At 39.1% G+C, this 16,586-nt stretch overlaps 1 long non-coding RNA gene across 1 annotated transcript in view; it reads right to left on the bottom strand.

Moving 5' to 3' along the window:
* LOC309797127 overlaps window positions 1–16,586 on the bottom strand; it is an 877,962-nt gene that overhangs the window by 86,713 nt on the left and 774,663 nt on the right. The gene's annotated exons all lie outside the window — the stretch shown is intronic.

Below are 16,586 nucleotides of genomic sequence, written 5' to 3'. Positions count from 1 at the left end.
AGTCCCACTACTGGGCATATACCCTGAGAAAACCGTAATTCAAAAAGAGTCATGTACCAAAATGTTCATTGCAGCTCTATTTACAGTAGCCAGGACATGGAAGCAACCTAAGTGTCCTTCAACAGATGAATGGATAAAGAAGATGTGGCACATATATACAATGGAATATTACTCAGCCATAAATAGAAATGAAATTGACTTATTTTTAGTGAGATGGATGGACCTAGAGTCTGTCATACAGAGTGAAGTCAGAAAGAGAATAATAAATACTGTATGCTAACACATATATATGGAATATATAAAAAAAACTGGTCATGAAGAACCTAGGGGAAGACAGGAATAAAGATGCAGACCTACTAGAGAATGGACTTGAGGATATGGGGGGGGGAAGGGTAAGCTGGGACAAAGTGAGAGAGTGGCATGGACATATATGCACTACCAAACGTAAAATAGATAGCTAGTGGGAAGCAGCCACATAGCGCAGGGAGATCAGCTGGGTGCTTTGTGACCACCTAGAGGGGTGGGATAGGGAGGGTGGGAGGGAGGGAGACGCAAGAGGGAAGAGATATGGGAACACATGTATATGTATAACTGATTCACTTTGTTATAAAGCAGAAACTAACACACCACTGTAAAGCAATTATACTCCAATAAAGATGTTAAAAAAAAGAACAAAATGTGGAAAAACAAACACTTAACGAAAACTAACCCATTAACATATGTGTGTGTGGAATGGGGGGGGATAGATTCAAACATGAAACACTTATAAGAAGTCAGTGTTTCTTTACTGAAAGTCTTATTCGGGGTGCTAAATACTGTGAGCGTCAGAAATCTTCAATAAAGGTGATGATATGCAACCTTTTCAAAACCTATTTGGCCAGCAAACATTTTTCCCCATTGAAACATCCATTTTACCGAGTACATTGTAGGGATGCCAATACAGAGGAAAAGATTATGGGATTTGGCATTGGAGAAACGTCATTTCACTTCATGCTACAGCACTTACTAGTTGCATTAACATGATCTGATCATGTAATACATCAGAGTTTCTGTTTTCTCATATGTGATGAAAGGATAATAATCCCAACCATGCACATTCATGAGGGTCTTATGAGTTGATAGATATAAATTGTCTATAGGATTGTGCTTCATTTTAGAATTTGCTCAACAAGTGCTATTTCCTTCCCCTCTCTCTATTATTTTCATATGCCCTTGCTTTGGCAAGTGTTTGTAAGTGCCAAGTCATTGAAAAATTTAGTCGATTAACTGAAAACAATCAGTCAAATATATAACAAGGTAATGGAGAAAGCTAACTCTTCAGATGATGGAATACTCAGTTGTGTGTAATGCTGTGGTATTGCATGCAACCCTTTCTCAGTTATTACCACTGGTTTGGGAGAGCTTTCAAAGGTTGAAACTCAATATCTGTGAGTTGTTTCTGTTCTATTATATACATTCATTTGTTTTATTTTTTAGATTCCACATATAAGTGATAACAGACTACTTGTCTTTCTCTGACTTATTTCACTCAGCAGTATACTCTCTAGGTCCAGCCACATTGTTGCTAATGGCAGAATTTCATTCTTTTTATCACTGAGTAACATTCTATTGTATATATATACCACATCTTTATCCATTCATCTGTGGATGGACACTTAGGTTGCTTCCATATCTTGGCTACTGTAAACAGTGCTGCTATGCACATTGGGGTGCATGTATCTTTTCGAATTAGCAGACTCACAGATATAGAGAACAAACTAGTGGTTACCAGTGGGGAGAGGGAAGGAGGCAGGGGCAAGATAGAGGTATGGGATTAAGAGGTACAAACTACTATGTATAAAATAAGTAAGCAGTAAGGATATATTGTACAGCACAGGGAAATAGAGCCATTATTTTGTAAAACTTCAAATGAAATATAATCTGCAAAAATACTGGATCACTACGCTGTACACCTGAAACTAATATAGTATAGTAAGACAACTGTACTTCAATTAAAAAAAGGTTGAAACTCAGAAGAGTGGCATGTAACTCAGTGAAAAAGTTGACTTTTATTTCTACTCTGCCAATGTTTATGGGTATATTAGGGAGTGTCTCCTCTGATTTATGCAAAATAAGTTTTGAGCTGCTATATTATATCCTGGAAGCAGACACCAACCATTTACTGTTTACAAGAAAGTATTACTTCAAAGAAAGTCAGAGCTAGACCAGTTTGGGGTTTGCGTTAAGTAAGTAGTTTAGGTCAAGTGTTAGAAGCAAAGAAATCATATCCGATCTAAGTAGGACCCTCCGTTTAGGAGAAAGTTTAGGTTTGTAAAGAGTTTTTCCTCCAGCCAACTTTTCTGTCCAAAAGATTCAGCAGTACTTTCTTTCATCAAACAGTGAAAGGCCAATATTGTAGTAAAGAATCTTGAAGCCTTTTGTCCCTCCATCCTGAGTGAGTGAAAGATCTAGCAATTTTAAAGCTGAAGCTCAGGACAGGCCGTATTTAGGGGACACTTTTGGGTTGCAATGCCTGGGGTTTAGGATATAAGTTGATGTTTCTCAAGGTATGGTCCCTGGACCAGCAGCATCAGCCACACCCCTTGGACTTGTTAGAAATGCATATTCTTGTGACTTTCTCCAGACCTATTACATCAGGAAATCTGGAGCTGGGGATGATAAGCAGAATTTTGTGTTTTAACAGGCCTTCTGATTCTGGGCACATGGTTTAGGTATAAACTCAAATCCTAGGATCTTACCAAGCTCTAGCACTGCCAAGAAAGCATAAGACAGCCAGGGTGGTCCAATGGAAAAGAAGGCTCTAGAAGGCTCTACATGCTGAAATTCGAGAAGCCACTGATTTAAATTTTGCACACATGTGTGTGTACAGAAGATGCTCCTAAAGAATAAGGTTCTTGGAGTGACATCAGCAAGATGGTGGAACAGGAGATCCCCATTCATTTCCTCCACAGCAACAACAATTCGGCAGCCATCCACAGACAAAAGTGTCTTTGGGGGAGCTTCAGGAACCAGGCAGAGGATTATAAAACACCAGTGGAGCCCAGAACTGAGCAGGGCCATTTTGAGAAGGCAGGCCCACACCAGGTAGCAGGCTCACCAGCCGTGGTCCCAGCTACAGATACAGAAGCAGCCCTGTCTCCCCCTGGACTTGGCTACAGCCGCGTTTGGCCTTGGTCCTGCTATCGGCACCATCCACCAGGGAACCTGGAAGGAGTCACAGCCGACTATGCCTCCAGTAACAGGCCTGCCAACTTTGATTTGACCATGGATATTGAAGCAGCCCTGCATCTCAGTTCCAGCCCCCTTCCAGCCATGGCTCAAGAGCAGTCCTATCAGCCCAAGGACCCACCAGGAGAAACATTATCCGTGCACCCAGAAGCGGGCCTGCCAAACTTGGTCCAACTGAAGATCTTGAAGTATCCCTGTAACTCAGCTCCAGCCCCTCCCAGCTGTGGTCTGGGAAATGGCTTGCCCACACAGGGACTCAGTATCCTTGTCCTTGGAGGCGGGCCCACAACCTCAATCCAACTGAGGATCCTGAAATGGCACTGTAACTCGGCTACAGTCCCTCTCAGCTGTAGTCCAGGAGCAGCCTTAATCACCCAGGGACCTACCCAGTGTCCCAGCAGGAGCTCTACCAAGGGACCTGGAAGGAGTCAAACACATCTGCATACTTGGTAACAGGCCTGTCATGTGCAGACCCAACTGCAGACCCTGAAGTGCCTCTGTCCCAGTGCCAGCTCTACTGACCAACATCCTGGAGGTAGTCCTATTCACCCAGGGACCAGACAGGGTCCATAGCCACCCAAGCCCCTGGTAACAAGCCTGACAAATACAGACCCCATTGTATATCCGGCAGTATCCACATTACCCAGCCCAGACCCTGCTCGACTGTGATCCCGTAGGCTATCCCATCAGTCCAGGAACCTGGCATGAGAAGGTCTCTACCTGCTGAAACCAGTACGTAAAGACTGAGAAAGGTGTTTACCCATCAAATGCTCAGACCCCAATGCAAGGCTACACAGATCACAAACAGGCAAACATGATACCACCAAAGGAAACTAATAAAGCCCCAGCAACCAACCTAAAAATGTAGAGATCTATGAAATGCCTGACAAAGAATTCAAAATAATCATCTCAAAGGAGCGCAACGAGATGCAAGAGGACACATTTTTCTGCCACAGAAAAGAAGGAAATCCTGTCATTTGCAACTTGTATGAACAGGGAGAATATCACGCTAAGTGAAATAAGCCGAACTCAGGAAAACAAATTTGCATGATCTCACTTATTTGTGGAATCTACAACAGTCAAACTCACAGAAGCAAAGTACAATGGTGATCACCAGGGGCTAGGTGGTGGGGGAAATGGGGAAATGGTGGTCACAGGATATAAACTTTCAGTTATAAGATTAGTAAGTTCTGGGGATCTAATGTACAGCACGGTGTCTAAAGTTAATAATACTGTATTATATATTTAAATTTGCTAAATTAGTAGATATTAAGTGTTCTCACCACAGGCTAAAAAATGGTAATGATGAGAAGTAATGGATGTGTTAATTACCTTGACTGTGATAAGCATTTCACAATGTATACGTATATCATATCATCACTTTGTACACCTTAAGTATATTCAAGTTTCATTTGCCAACTATTCCCCAACAAAACTGGAGAAAAAGGTTCCTGCACAAATAACTCTCTATTCATAGTAGGGCTGACATATCTGTGTAACCAGTTATAGTGCAGGGCAGAGTTGAACAAATTCTAAAATGTCATTGTATACAGAGGGCTAGGGAATTCTCCTTAAAGGAAGTAGTATTAGAGCTAATAGTCTAGTATGACTTTCTGTGATGATGGAAAAGTTGTATGTCTGTGCTGTCCAATATGGCAGCCACATCCTGATGTGGCCGTTGAGAACCTGAAATGGAGCTGGTGAGATAGAGGAACATTTTTTTAAATTTAAATAGCCATATGTTTCTAGTGGCTACCATATTGGAGAGCCCAGTTTTAGGAATTATAACAATGATATCTCCTCTATATGTCCTCCTCCCCAATACAAAGACAACCTCAAGACTTTTCTAATCACTAATCACACAGCTGCATTTCTGAAGGACATTCCTGGGCTCCTTGCTTTTAACCTGCAACTCTTAGAGAAAATTATTTATGTGGGTAAAACGCCCTTGAATTTTTTCAAGTTCCAGAATGCCTTGATATGGCACTGTCTTGGAAACAATACATTTTTGGAGCCAGCCTGGGCTGGGAAATTCAGGATGACAGCATGATTTAAATACCATTATGTTGGTAGCCCCTCAGGTCAGAAGGCCAGGTTATTTCTTAGTTTTTGTATTAATGAGCAGGACTGTCCTTTAACAGATATTCCTTTTTAAACCATCCCTTTTGTGTTCCTCTGTACATATAATCCCAAAGGCTAAGTAAAGGAGATAATTGAGTTAGAACCTGTCTTTTGACTGTCTCATTGAACTTTACAAGATTCCTTTTCAGGATTTGTGGGGATTGGGGGAAACTGATTGGGGATGGGGCCAGAGAGCTGCATTGTTGCCTGTCTCTACAGCAAGACAGGTATGGCTTGTACAGGTAGATCCTCCCCTTAGTGGAGAAAAAATGCAGTGAGCACTGGCCCCTCTCATCCCTGTAAGTGAAAGCAGTGGCTTCAAAGCCAGTTATGAATAGATGGTGCCTGAACACACTGAAATCTCAGAGATTCAACAACTGGATGATTCTAGCCCCACCCTTTCACAAAGCTGGATGAGCTATGTTAATAAATAGAAGTTAGAAATTATATGTTCTCAATGATGTTAATATTTAAAGTACGTTGTCCAAAGTTCTTTCTCAGAAACTTTGTTTAAAAAGTGAGACAATCAAGGTTAGAGTGGTGAAAATGCCATGGCAGATTTAGAGCTCAAACTTTTGTGTGTCTGACTTCAAGTCAACTGCATATAACTATATACTGCAATTGTATACATTGATCCTTGAAGGCAGAACCCCATTGGATTTAGTTCCTAAATCTCCATAAAGGCAATTTGTGTGACTGTGCCCTAACATAATATCTGCTGTTTAGAAACATATTTCCAACCCCCTTTTTCTTTCTCTCTATCTATGTATTTCATCTTCCCCTCGTACACTCCTAGAGCTGCATGATACCAGGATAAACCATTCTCTCTCATCCCGTCCCCCAAACAGAGAACATATTTTTGTGCAAGTAACTATGGTTCACATGGACATGAAAGGCAGTCTTGGAAGAGTAAGTTATCACCAGTACATGAAGCCAAGCAGGATGATCCTTGGCAGTGGGAGTATGGAGGGAACATTCTAGGCAATTGGCCCTAGTTTATCGGTAATAGCACTTAAGCAAGATTTCTTTACACATTTCTAAGTTCTAACACACTCCACATTAACCTTCAGTTTATGTTATAAATGTACTCATCCTTTGTAATCCATTAGCAGTTAGCCAACCGATATTTATGAAACACTTACTAAGCAATAGTTACCCTGTTAGGTGCTATTGCATTTCATAAATCTAAAAAATGAATGTGATTTTAGTACCAAAGGGATGAAAGAAAAGAAACAGTGTAGGATTAATATATGTTACCTTTGATGCAGGAGTGTTTCTGGCTGGGGAGAGACTGAATTGGGACCAATTCTAAGTTCTTCTGCTATGCGGGCTGGTGGGAAAGAGATGGAACTAAGACCTTCTATGGGTTGGAAACTGGCAAGCACTTTAGAAATATTGTGTCCTGTAAGCTTCCAACAGCCTTATGAGGTAAATACCATTATGCTCTTCGTTTTACAGATGAAGAAACTTAGGCTCAGAAAAATGGTCACTTGTCCAGGATCACAGAGCTAGTGAAGGGATGAAACTGATGGCAATGCATGTGCTTTCAACCACTATGCTCCACTGTCTACTTAGGTGCTCCTGTAATCTCTTCTCCTTTCGAAATACTCTGCCTCTGAAAATTTAGAGGAGTTGTGCTCAGAACTGGTAGGAATGCTTCTGACCTGACAAGGACTGGGGATACTTTTTTCCAGATTTGAGCAATAATAAAACACATTCTTCATAGCAAAGAGAGGACCTATTCAGGTTGGTTTGAACACAAGTCCACAGATGAGGCTTTGGGAGACGGCTGAGCACTCTTGACATAAGGATAACGACCATTATCATTTAAAGAATTCTTACTATATTTCAGAGCCGTTTCATATATTTTCTTTTGAAATCCTCAAATGAACCTGTGAAATATGGATTATCTGTGGACCCATTTTACAGATGAGAACAAAGGCACAGGGAAAAAGAGACTAACTGCTAAGTAATTCCACATTGACTGGAGAAAACACAGCCTCTTCAATAAGTGGTGCTGGGAAAACTGGACAGCTACATGTAAAAGAATGAAATTAGAATACTCCCTAACACCGTACACAAAAATAAACTCAAAATGGATTAAAGACCTAAATGTAAGGCCAGACTCTATCAAACTCTTAGAGGAAAACATAGGCAGAAAACTCTATGACATAAATCACAGCAAGATCCCTTTTGACCCACCTCCTAGAGAAATTGAAATAAAAACAAAAATAAACAAATGGGACCAAATGAAACTTAAAAGATTTTGCACAGCAAAGGAAACCATAAACGAGATGAAAAGATAACCCTCAGAATAGGAGAAAATATTTGCAAATGAAGCAAGTGACAAAGGATTAATCTCCAAAAAATTACAAGCAGCCCATGCAGCTCAATATCTAAAAGACAAAAAACCCAATCCAAAAATGGGAAGAAGACCTAAATAGACATTTCTCCAAAGAAAATATACAGATTGCCAATAAACCAATGAAAGAATGCTCAACATCACTAATCATTAGAGAAATGCAAATCAAATCTACAATGAGTTATCACCTCACACCCCTCAGAATGGCCATCATCAAAAAATCTACAAACAGTAAGTGCTGGAGAAGGTGTGGAGAAAAGGGAACCCTCTTGCACTGTTAGTGGGAATGTAAATTGATACAGCCACTATGGAGAACAGTATGGAGGTTCCTTAAAAAACTAAAAATAGAACTATCATATGACCCAGCAATCCCACTACTGGGCATATACCCTGAGAAAACCAAAATTCAAAAAGAATCATGTACCACAATGTTCACTGAAGCACTATTTACAATAGTCAGGACATGGAAGCAACCTAAGTGTCCACTGACAGATGAATGGATAAAGATGTGGCACATATATACAATGGAATATTACTCAGCCATAAGAAGAAGCACCACTGAGTTATTTGTAGTGTGGTGCATGGACCTAGAGACTGTCATACAGAGTGAAGTAACTCAGAAAGAGAAAAATAAATACTGTGTGTTAACACATATATATGGAATCTAAAATAAAAACGTTCCCAAGAACCTTGGGGCAGGACAGGAATAAGACACAGACGTAGAGAATGCACCTGAGGACACGGGGAGGGGGAAGCATAAGCTGGGACAAAGTGACAGAGTGGCGTGAACTTATATATACTACCAAATGTAAAACAGATAGCTAGTGGGAAGCAGATGCATAGCACAGGGAAATCAGCTCGGTGCTTTGTAACCACCTAGAGGGGTGGGATAGGGAAGGTGGGAGGGAGACGCAAGAGGCAGGAGATATGGGGATATATGTATATGTGTAGCTGATTCACTTTGTTATAAAGCAGAAACTAACACACCATTGTAAAGCAATTATACTTCAATAATGATGTTAAAACAAAAAAATAAAATCCATATAGAAAAACAAAATAAAAAAAGAAGAAGAAAGAGGGCGAGTAGGATGACGACTAACCTTAATATTCAAACACATTATAAGCCTTTACTAATTTAAAGAGTATGGCCCTGATTCACTAATAGATAGATCAATAATGTAGAGTACAAAATCGAGCTAGGTATGAAAGTACATACAAGAGACTCTTTATGATACAATACCCTGTTTGTGGGTAAATGTCAATTATTCAATAAATGGTTTGGTATCTGGAAAAAAATTAAGTCAAATCTCTAACCTCACACTTTAAACAAAAATAAATAAATTTCACATGGAGCAAATATTTAAAAGTAAATAATCAAACCATAACAATTCTAGAAAAAGCTATGGAATGTTTTTTTTTCTTTTTTTTCCCAATAATTGCTGGATAGAAAAGGCTTAAAAGAGTAACACAATACCTGAAGTCATCAAAGAAAAATCTTTTTACAAGACCGTATTTTTAAAATTCCATGAAAAGTAACACCGTAAAACTCAAAAGAAATTTTAAAATAGTAAAAACATATAGTTTTAAAGATTTGTAACTCACATTATAAAATGCTCATCTCCTTACTGTATGCAAAGTCCATGTAAATAAATGAAAGAAAGCTTAGAAACTCAGTAGAAAATTAGGCAAAGGATCCTAACAGGCAAGATAGAATGAAAAAAAAATAAGGAATGGAATTGAATGATTTTAAGGTGTTCTCAGAGCCTGCTTTGCAATCTTTTCTAGATATACTGCTGATGCCCCATACCACGTGGATAGGTACATCCTAGCATAGATCTTTGTTTTGTGCTTCTACTTGAAATTGAGTCTAAATCCAAGTATTGGCCAAACCCTAGAACTGTGCTGTCCAATAGGGCAACCACTAACCACATGTAACTATTTAAATTTAGATTAAATTTGTAATTCAGTTCTTTGTCACACTTTGCTTCATTTCAAGAATTTAGCTAGGGGCTTCTGCATTGGATAACGCAGATACAGAACATTGCTATTATCACAGAAAATTCTGTGGAGCAGCTCTGATGTACAGCTCAGACTGAAGCATCTTTTTTTCCTAAACCTAAATTTATGTCAGATTCGCCAGAGAACCTTATTAAAATATTACCAACTTCCATCTCGTATGTAAACGGCACGCCACTGCTTATCACTAGTATCAAGGTTGGGCAAACTCTGGCCCTTGGGTCAAATCTAGCCCACTGCCTTTTTTGTCAATAAGATTCTATTGGAACACAGCCATGACCATTCATTTACATATTATTTATTGCTGCTTTTGCTTACAAAGGCAAAATTGAGAAAGAAATTAGTATTTGCAACAGAGAAAGTATGGCCAGCCAAGCCATATTTCCTATCTGGCAAAAAATGTTTGCTAACCCCTGACTTACAGGAAAAAGTCTAAGCTATGGCCTGGCCTACATGGGAGGTACCTAAGGCCTTCCAAACTCTGGCCTTTGCTTATCTCTCCAGCATCATCTTTCCATGTCATGAGCCAGTAATAACTGACCTGTTTTGGTTTCCCGAGCATGGCATCCTAGTTCCTTGTACTGTGCCTCATCTATACCATGCCTTTTTCCCAGGATGTCTCCCCTGATTCTCTATTTCTTTTGCCTCCTTTCTATCACATCTCAACTTGGCTCTCACTTCCTTTGTGAAGCTTTCCTAACCCCAGTTCTAGGTGAGCAGTACGTCCTATATACTGTCCAACACCCTGACTTTCCTTCCTTCCTACACCACAATGTGCGATCATAAATTGGAGAGAAAAAAGGAAAACCACACTCTTCAATCTCCTTATTCTCTGCCAGAGGCTTACCAACATTTTAACGGCCCATATCAGTCGTTAAGGACAAAGGAAACAGGTTCCTCACCAGAACAGATTCAGAATCTAATTTTTTGAAGCATCCCTGCTTTTCTACATGTATGAGCAAATGTACTTTGCCTATCACTCCCATACATACTTTGGTCATTTCTTTACCATAATATTGCAACTGCCTGTTTACATGTCTATTTCCCTCAATAGACTGGGAGTTCCCAAAGGAAGGAGGCCTGGCATTCATCTCTGTGACTCCAATACCCAGGACAAGCCCAGCACTGAGTCAATGCTCAGAGAACACCAGTGAAATAAATCTCTCTCACCCACAAGAATTCATCTTGTGGAACGAGAAATCAAAGGGAATAGGCAGAGGGGCATGTTGTTGATCAGTTTTCCCATCTCCTGTGAAGCTAAAATCAAAATTCTGGTGTCCTCAAGGCAGTAAAAAAAATCTCTTGGAACTAGCATATTACTGATTTTCTTTTATCATGGTTGCTTTATCTAGTTTAATATATTTTAATTATTTGTTGTAAAATTCACATTTTGAGGTCACTTTATTATAGCAAACACAAGTTTAAAACTCTAATATACAGGAGAGACAGCGTGTTTATATCTCTAATATGTCACGAATGGAATAAAAATAACTAATGTGATTCCAGATTACCTTTGGAGCTGAATTTGGATCAGACACAGCTGGTAAATGGGTTTTCGTATGAAGCTCATTTATTAGGGATTTCCATGTACTATCTATCTCTGTATTTTTATAGGATTTTCAAGGCTTAATTTTGTTCTAAGTATTCAGGACACCAAAGCAGAATAAACTGATAGCCATCTCTTGTGTGCAGGCAGGAGGAAGATTGTTTGAGGAACCTCTGTCCAATTGGATTGACTGGTGGCTAGTAGGGGAACTTTTCAGGTTACCAATCCTGGAATCCTTCAGACATAAAAATCCACATTGGTCTCAAAGCTTTCACAGTGTTCCCTTCAAGACATGTTTTTCACATAAATTGTAGAACTATGAATCCAGCTTAAATCTATACTATTGACTCCATATTATTGAATTCAACAATCTGGAATCAACTTTGGCTGTTCAATGTTGCCATATCTACCTATGTAATTGAGAGCACATCTTCATCCAAAGAAAAAGACTCCCCTCCCCCAAGGAATTTGAACTAAGATTCTTTGTGCTAGAATAGCATGGCCTTGAGACCCTGCTTTCACACACAAGAGCAAAGTTGCCACACTTTATTTCGTGGCTTTGATTTTTAATTCTCTTGAATTTCTTTCTTTCTTTGAGTCAGTCAAGGATATTTTAAATACACACTTCATATACAACATGAGCAAAGTGAAGTAGAAAGAATAGTAGCTTTTTGGCAACTTTGATCCATGCCCATGAGAAGAACTCAATACAATTTTTTTTAAAAACCCTACTTAGTAAATCACTCCTCCACTCTGTACTCAGGAAGGGTCTACTGCTCCTTCAATGCTTAGCTCAGACTGACTTAGCAGTTTTGTTGTGAAGACTTGCTCAGTTTCATTGCTCATCCTACACTCTGTACACATCATGTTCCCTTTTCCTTCATTTGTTGTTTAATTATATAACAGAGAAGAGGAAAAACTATATTTTTAAAGCTGACCAGCTGGTATCTTCTTAGGAGAGTATGGTTTTTATTTGGGAAAATAATTTGATGGTTACTGAATATGTAAAAGTAAACCCCCCGCCCCCCGCCTCAGCCACCTTAGGGCACTTTAGGAATGGGCTATGGCGAGACAAATTTAAAAAGCCAAAACATCCCATTTAATAAAATGGGAGGGATTGCTTTTGTTCTGGAACAATTTAAAAATGACAGGGTGAAAGTGCTAATAATCAAAAGGAGAAAGAGGGACAGAGAGGGTTTAGCAACATGACAGGAGGACAGGAATCCTGAGGAAGAGTCAACCAGTGTAAGGGTCCTTGTGATGAGAATGACCACGGGACTTAAAATCTAGAATTATACATTCCTATTTAAGTAAAGTTCTTTGCTTTTTGTAGCTTTGCCTCTGTTACCCATGAATCTTCTATATCCTATGCACACTTGCCTCTGAGAGAGAGGTGTTTTGGGTAAATTAAGGAAAAGATGATAAGTTCAGAGTTGCCAGATCAAATACAGGATGCTCACTTAAATTTGACTTGATGAAATTCAAATTTAACTGGATTTTTTTTAAAGTTGCTAAATCTTACAATTCTAATCAGGTTACATGTCTAGATCAATATAGAGTGGATAGAAGGGAATAGCCACAAGAAACAAGATACAGGTAAGACAAAGAATTCAATCTACGTAAGCCCTCTGAGGTATCAGGGGTGGGATGGAGCCTTTGTTTTCCTCCATAAGTGAGTGCAACATTTTTAAATATTCAAGGGAAAGGTAACTGCACAGGGCCAGAGAACCTGGGGACCCCTAGTCGGCAGAAATCCCAGTTAAAATTCACTCAGTTTTGCATATGTTATTACCTTACAGGCATATTTCTCACACTAGAGGGAATTCCCAGAGGATCGAGTTCCCCACAGCTGTGAGGGAAATTGTATGTGGTTGTAACATCAACAGCATTTAGAGTAATTCAGGCAACTCCAATTTCCCCTATACTTCTTATTCTGAACAAAGCCAGAGTCCGGCAGCCGGAACAGAAATATCCCTGGTCCTCCAATGAACGTGAGCCTGTGGAAATGAGAGATTCAATACTGTTTCTGAAAAGGACTCCAGTAGCTGACAACAGTGGTGTGCCTGCCACGAATTCCTGAGCACGATGACATACCACTCATAGGGTATCAAGAGTAGTTTTCTTCATTTTATTTATACAATCATTTATAAATGGATGTGCAGATGTGTATTACTTGTTTCAACACCTGGCTGTAGATTCATTTTTTTTCTCCTAAGGTTGCTTTTACTTATTTTCTCTCCAAACCTTCTGTTATCCTGTTTACTCCCTTTGCCCTGTTCCAAGTGGAGAGGTTACTTCAATATTGTAGCTCAAAATTACATAGTTTATCAACCAAAAAGCCTTATTACTATCCTTCCTTGTATCTATCATGTGTATAATTTTGCTGAAGCCAGGATTTGACTTAATATATTGCAAAGCTTATGTAAAGGGACACATTGCTTAGCTAGTAAGTCAGTCTAGCCATCTGCCCAGTATACCCTTCTTGATTTAGCTGTTTTCCTCATGTCAGAGAGTACATAGTTTTGTGGTGGAATGACAATGGTATTTAAGAATTGGTACAAGTCCTAGGATGCTTTATGTGTGAATGAAAATATTTAGTGTGCAATATGATGATTAGGACAGACAGATGTTCTCATTCCTGTGAATGAGAGAGGGACACCAAACTCAGGCTGGACCAGGTAGTGTCAAGAAACTTCCCCAGAGGAGAGGATGCTTGTGCCAAATCATGAAGCTACCTTTAGGAAGGGTAGCAAGAGAAGGAGGGGAGGGGGAGTGGAGGGGCAAGGGACAGGAGGATGAGGGGGAAAGGGAGGGGGAGGAGAAGAAGGGGAAGAAGAGGGGAGAGACTTTCAGGTAGACTGAACAGCATAAACAGAGGAGCAGAACGAAAGAACGTGGCTTATTTTGAGAACTGCTAACTGGTATGACTGTAGTTGAGAATGTGAAGGGTAAGATGAGTGAAGGCATGGCAGACGTGGATAATAACTATATAGAGGTAGTACCGATGGAAGAAGTAAGGGATAGAAAAAATTGACAAAGTATGAACATCTGCACCAAGAAATCAGAGCCCAACTTTCTTTTCCTTCAATTGCTCTATATACAGGTACCTATTGGGACACAGTGGAGACAGAAACAATGAGGCTATTCCAGGCCTAAAGGGGGTCAAAAATATTTATCCTTTCCCTCTCAGCAGCAGGCTCAGTTTAGTCTTGAAAGATCTGAACGTTCGTAACAGTTCTTTAGAGTTCTATGCTTTTGACTGACCGTATCAAAGTTATATATGACACATTCAAATGAAAACTATCTATGTTGAATCTACAGTGAGGACTCCTCCCCGTCATAGCCCTGCTGGTATCATAGGTGACCAGCAATGGCTGGCATGTATCGGAGGTCATGGCACTGAAAAATATCAAGTAGATGTCTCTTGTCTCTTACATATTCCAAGCACAAATGATCTTATCTATGACCTAGTAATAAGTACTTAAAGATTCAATTAAATTAATGATATCAAATGTAAAAGCTTCTTTGAACTATTTCAACTTGTGTTAATTTGAAAGCGCCTGATGTATGATGTTGATTAAGAGGATATCAACTTAATAAGTCTTGCCACATACAAAGTTCGCTATTGCATGAAAATCTTTGAGCCACAACATATCAGAGACTAATTATGAAAACTGACTTTTCAATTTGCTTCTCACTATAATTATCCAACTATCGTACATTATTTGCTTGGAGTAATTTCTATGTAAAATGGTCTTTTCATTATCACCGGAAAAAGAGTCAGGGAATTGTGACCAGTTAAAGGGTCTGTGTCTTTTTTAGATTTACTTCAGTATAGAGATCTCTGGGTGAAAAGAGGGAAAGTTACACAGATAATAGACTCAAAAAAGGTTTCTAAATAACTTATTAATAGAAATTATCATATATAATGAGGTACACGTTTCTAAGTCAAGTCATTCAGTACAGATGATGTAACAAAAAGCCTGCAATCAAAACAATGTAGGGATGAAAGGAGCTATTGCAATTACCCCACCCCAAATCCCAATTGACGCAGCATCCACAAACACCAGATCCATACAATTGTCCTGCAAGGTAGATATGATTTTCCCCGTTTTACACACAATAGAGTTGACTGTCAAAGAGTTTATATAATTTACTCAATATTTTACTGAGAAGTTACAGATTCAGGCTTTGAATCTAAATCTGTCTGATTCAGACACCCATGTTCCTTCCATTTCATCTGATTGCTGGCCACCTCCATATCCACTTCTTCTACCATTGGTCCAGGCCTTAGGATGAAATGAGGCATTTGGTCAAATGCCCTGTGAATTAGCATTTTCCTCTTTAACAAACCCATAATGTTATTAAAAAGAAAGCACAGCTAGTTTGGATGAACTGTTCTTAGTTAGCCCAGACTTATTTTTCGTGAACATCACTTTCTCCAAGTGCTTTCTAAATATATTATTATTGTTATTATTATATAAAAGTACATAGCACTTTCTATATACAAGGCACTATTTTAAGCATTTTATATTAATTCATTTAATCTTCACAACAACCCTATAAGACAGGTACTATTATTATCATCATTTTAGAGCAGGGGTTAGAACCCAGACAGCCAGCAGCATCCATGCTCTTAACTGCTATGGTAGATTAGCTACACTTACCCATATGTATGTTGAATAATTCATTCTGAAATCGTGCCACAGATTGTTCTCACACTTATTGATCTCTGTTTTCCATATTCCACCATTTTTCCCTTTTTAATAAAGGGAGAAGTAGGTGTTCATCCCCAGTCTCCTGGTTTTTCTGTAATATTCTACAGCTTCTCAAGGGTAAAATTGGATATTGTTTTTGACCTTGATAATTTATCTGCATATAGAGCCTTCAACTCCTATAAAGAGTTTAGATACTCAGAAATGTCTTACTTGCATATATACACTACCAAATATAAAATAGATAGCTAGTGAGAAGCAGCCACACATTACAGGGAGATCAGCTGGGTGCTTTGTGTCCATCTAGAGGGGTGGGATAGGGATATTTATTTATTTATTTATTTTTAATTAAATTAAAAATAAATAAATAAATAAAGAAGTTAATTATGGCAATTAAGGTGCCTAGAGGACAGAGCTGGTACCAAGATGTAATTCTCCATAAAGGACTAATCACTAACTGTTTTAGATGGGCAAGAGTGAATTGTGTTCTTGAAATTAATGGGTAAAATTCGCACACAAAGGCCTCTGTTCCACCATCATCCTATGAAGGGAGCCTGAGAGCAATCATCCCAGGAGGGAAAGATAAACAGAGTGGAAT

This window comes from Mesoplodon mirus (genome assembly GCF_964341445.2).
Source record: "Mesoplodon mirus genome assembly, chromosome: X".
NCBI lineage: Eukaryota > Metazoa > Chordata > Mammalia > Artiodactyla > Ziphiidae > Mesoplodon > Mesoplodon mirus.
The sequence above is the reverse complement of the archived record's forward strand: the minus strand, read 5'-3'. Positions and strand labels throughout refer to the sequence as shown.